The sequence below is a fragment of the Elephantulus edwardii genome, unplaced genomic scaffold (assembly GCF_000299155.1).
Source record: "Elephantulus edwardii isolate Elephantulus edwardi_28Jun2011 unplaced genomic scaffold, EleEdw1.0 scaffold00412, whole genome shotgun sequence".
In the NCBI taxonomy this organism is placed as follows: domain Eukaryota; kingdom Metazoa; phylum Chordata; class Mammalia; order Macroscelidea; family Macroscelididae; genus Elephantulus; species Elephantulus edwardii.
In genome coordinates, this window is record NW_006400162.1 from 1132573 (window position 1) to 1137295 (window position 4723).

General features: G+C 39.8%; 1 protein-coding gene and 1 pseudogene across 1 annotated transcript in view; both read left to right on the plus strand.

Annotated features, from left to right (window-relative positions):
- Positions 1-4723, plus strand: part of WDR64 (WD repeat domain 64) — a 195162-nt gene that overhangs the window by 124229 nt on the left and 66210 nt on the right. The window lies entirely within an intron of this gene.
- Positions 2515-4723, plus strand: part of LOC102855491 — a 5483-nt pseudogene continuing 3274 nt past the window's right edge.

The window sequence follows — 4723 nt, forward strand, 5'->3', positions numbered from 1 at the left end:
ATAATAGTGGATCATATGTAGTGTCCTTTCCTATGGGAAGATGATAATATTGAAACAATTGATTTAGAATCACTGGAATTTTCCTATACATAATTTATCACAGAGCCATACATGGTCATTTAGGTCCTACTTTAAAGACTCTAACACTGAAAGGAACTTTTATGTTGAAGACAGATGCCATTTCTACCTCTGTCTCAAACTTTGCCTTACTTTTTTTTGGTCAATGCCTTCAATGCAGCTTCTTTCTTCACTATCATTGGTTCTTGTTCGTATACTACTTTCTGGAATGGTTAAGTGTTGATAAATTCTTTTTGGTACAGTTACTCCGTCTATTCAGTCTATCTTCTTTTGATATTTCCTGCATCAGTCAAGACTCTGTCCAGAGAATCCTTCTGTATTGCAATTTGAGATTTGAATTTGCTCTTCAGTTCTTTCAGCTTGAAAAATCCCTAGCACTTTCCTCCCTTTTAGCTTTCTAACTTCAGCTTTTTGCACACTTCATTATAATACTTTGTTTTGTCTTCTCAGTCAGCCCTTTGAAATCTTATGTTTATCTCTCTTATTTCAGCATTTCTTCCTCTGTTTGGGCTTCTGGGTCTACAGAAGATCAGAGAATAGAGAGTACTGTAATCACAGAAGTACCTGTGCCTTCTTTACCAAATTAAATGCTACACATTTATTTAAAAAAAAAATTATGTTCCTTAAATTACATTAATTTTATGGGAAGTGTTTCTATGTTGTTTTAGTACAATCAAGTCAGCACCACCCATAGCTGACCCTCAAATGGTTTTCAGAAACATTAAATCACTTTGGAGATGAATCTTTTTGTACTGGATGGGGATTATTTTTGGCGGGCCAGAAGCCTCTTGTTGGGAACCAATGAGAGCCTGATGTGTGGGCCTTGACCTTTAAAATTCATTCATTTTAATTGTTTTATAAATGAACATTCCTAAGTGGCACAGCACTGTTCTGTCATTTCTCTGTATTGAGGTGATTTTTGGATTGCTGTGATACTGAACATTGTGCCATTGATCTGTCAAGTGTCATAATGGTTACTCATGGTTGACAATATTTGGTAGAGCTCACAGACTAAGGCAGGCTTGGAAGCAGGAGTGGCACCCACTTCCTAAATATGCCTGTGGAAACTCTGTGAACTTAGAGAAAGAATAATAGTTATAGAACAAAGTTAAAATCTTTTGTTTATAGAGTCAGTAGTAGACAGCACTTAACAACAACAACATATAACACCAAGCCCTTGTCTTCCATTTTGGACTTGGATGAAGTGGCTGGACCCTGTAAGATGATGCTCTTGTTTTGATTGAGGATCTTTGTAGATTGTTTCATTGTTTTTATTTAAGCCTTGTGTTTAGAGACAACAAGACCTCCAAGAGACTTGCATTTAAGGCCAAGCCCTTGTCTCCATTTTGGAAACTGGGTGAAGCAACTGGACACTGTAAGATGGGCTCTCTTGTTTTGGTTGAGATCATTGTGGAATGTTTGGTTGTTTTTTATTTAAGCCTCTTGTTTAGAGTCAACAAAACCTCCTGGTGGGCCCTTGTATTTTAAAGCCAGGCTCGAGGCATTATATTTTGGAAGAACATTCTTCTAAGTCATACAGCACTCTTCTGTCAATCTTCTGTGCTGGGGTAATCTGGGTTTGCTGTGATGCTGAACCTTGTACCATTGGGGTCGCAAATGCAATAATGGCTGCGCATGGTGGACAATGTTTAGTGGAGTTCCTAGTTTTAAGACAGGTTTAGAAGGAAGAGTGGCTTCCACTTCCTTAGCTCCATGCCTCTGAAAACTCTATGAACTTGGTGAAATTATAGTTATAGAAAGACCTCAGGTCTTTTGTTCATAGAGTTGCTATGAGTCATGCATGATTTGACTGCAATCAACAACAACAAATCACACAAGAGGATCACCTTTCTCATCTTCCATAGAGCAACTGGTAGATTCTAACTGTATGCCAATGAGTTGGCAGGACAACTCCTTACCATTAAGCTACCAGTGATCCCTATTGTATTATAAAACTGGTACTCTGTGGTATCCAAATGCCACCCCATTTATACAAAAAAGAGAATTCTACTCTTTAAATTATGTGAATTTCCTGGAAAGTTCTTTCATGGGATTGAATAAATCCATTCTCTGACCTATACATAGGAGGACTAGGCCAATTAGTGAAATAAAAACTTTTAAACTACTTAATATCACACATCCAGTTTCTAGCAACAGACAACACCCAAACCTCAGACAAAACAGAAAACACACCTTTGTAGAGTCCAGCTGCTCTACTGATCTTCCCAAACTGGAAAGCAAATAACCAGCTAGTTTAACTTTGAATGTATCAGATACACATATATACAGAGAACAACTAAAAAAGTAAAAGTTAGATAAAGGAAACAAAATGGCATTGTGGACACATTAGAGGAAAACCAGGCAAGCTTGAATTTGAAGAGCTAAGATTTCAGAGAAAAGAGCATCTAGAATAAGTAATGAAAAAATACCATCTTTTCTAAAGAATCATTCAAACCTGCGGAGACTCAACAAGAAGAGAAAACAGAGAGGGAAGACTGCACACAATTATTTCTGGGAGGTGATAATGAACTAAGAGAAGAAGCAGAGAATAAAGAACCACCAAATACTGAACAGAAGTCATCACTAGCCAACTTGATTTTAATAGAAGATCATGACTCATTAATGGAAAAGATGAGCAACTGGAATTTTCAAATTTTTGAACTTGTAGAAAAGATGGGTGATAAATCAGGAAGAGTTCTCAGTCAGGTTATGTATACTTTATTTCAAGACACTGGCTTATTGGAAATATTTGAAATCCCCACTCAACAATTCATGAACTATTTTCATGCATTAGAAAATGGCTATCGAGACATTCCTTATCACAATCGTATACATGCCACAGATGTCTTACATGCAGTTTGGTATCTGACCACACAGCCAATCCCTGGTTTTCAGCAGACTCAAACTGAGTGTGGAGCAGGAAATGAAGCAGATTCTGGTGGTAGAATGAATCCTGGGAAAATTACTTACATTTCTTCAAAGAGCTGCTTGATTCCAGATGAGAGCTATGGCTGCCTGTCTTCAAACATTCCTGCACTGGAAGTGATGGCTCTCTATGTGGCAGCTGCAATGCGTGACTATGACCACCCAGAGCGAACAAATGCATTTCTAGTGGCTACAAATGCCCCTCAGACAGTTTTGTACAATGATAGATCTGTTCTTGAGAATCATCATGCTGCATCAACTTGGAATCTCTATCTTTCTCGCCCAGAGTTCAACTTTCTTCGTAATCTCGACCATGTGGAATTCAAGCGCTTTCGTTTTTTAGTCATTGAAGCAATTCTTGCCACAGATCTTAAAAAGCATTTTGATTTCCTTGCTGAGTTCAATGCCAATGATGTAAATAGTAATGGAATAGAATGGAGTAATGAAAACGACTGCCTCTTGGTGTGCCAGGTATGCATCAAATTAGCAGATATAAATGACCCAGCTGTCTTTGGCCCTTGGCTTGGGGTGAGCTGTCATGGCCCTCAGGGTGAGCTCCTCAGTCCCCAGATTGTGCAATCTGAGCCCTGGGTAGGAAAAAAAATGCCTAGGGTATCCAGAGAATTTTATCTAGGCTACTTTCTGCCACCCTCTCCCCCAGTAAACCTGAAAGCAACACCTCCAAAACCCCTCTATTTGTAACTCACAAGTTTGTTCTCTCTAGGTTTGCTCCCTTTCCTATAGGTAACCTTACAACTGAGTTTTATTTCAGACCTGACCCCGAACCCAGTGCCAGTGACAAAAAGGAAATACAACTGCCAGCTAAAGAAGCAAAGGAGGATGGAGCCTCTGGGTTCAACCAGCCATCCCCACTGGACCCACCTGGGAAAACACTTTGCAGTCCAGAGGGGAGCAAATGACAGGAAAATATCTTCTAACAGAACAAGAAGGCAAGCAGCCTTAACCCAAGTTCACCAGTAAGGTGATAAAGTGTCCTCCCTTTCCCCCTTCACATCAACACCCCTGTTCAGCATGAAGAAGCCAGAGAGTTGGCATCCAGTTTCCAAATCAATAAGACAGTTGATTAATTACCATTGGAAAATGCTTGTCATTTTCCTGTAGCATCTGGTCCCCACTCAATCCTCATCATTTCCTTCACCTGCTCCCCCCACCGACCAAACTGTGCAGCTCTGTAACTGCATCCCTGCCCATTCTCACCCTTCTGCCCCCAACCCTCACCTCCTTGTATCCCCAATATGTTTTTTTCCCAATAAAAAAACAAAAACAAAACAAAACAAAAAAATCAATAAATGGCCCAGCAAAAGTTCGGGACTTGCATTTCAAATGGACAGAAGGTATTGTGAATGAACTTTATGAGCAGGGAGATGAAGAAGCAAATCTTGGGCTGCCCGTCAGTCCCTTTATGGATCATTCCTCTCCTCAACTTGCAAAACTCCAAGAGTCTTTTATCACCCACATCGTGGGTCCTCTGTGTAACTCCTATGATGCTGCTGGTTTGCTTCCTGGCCAGTGGGTGGAAGCCGAAGATGATGACAATACTGAAAGTGATGATCAAGAAGAAGATGGTGAATTAGATACAGATGTTGAAGAAATGGAAGACAGTCTAAATCCTAAACCATGAAGGAGGAAAAGCAGACAGCGAAAATTTTGTCAACTAATGCACCACCTCACTGAAAACCACAAGATATGGAAGGGAATC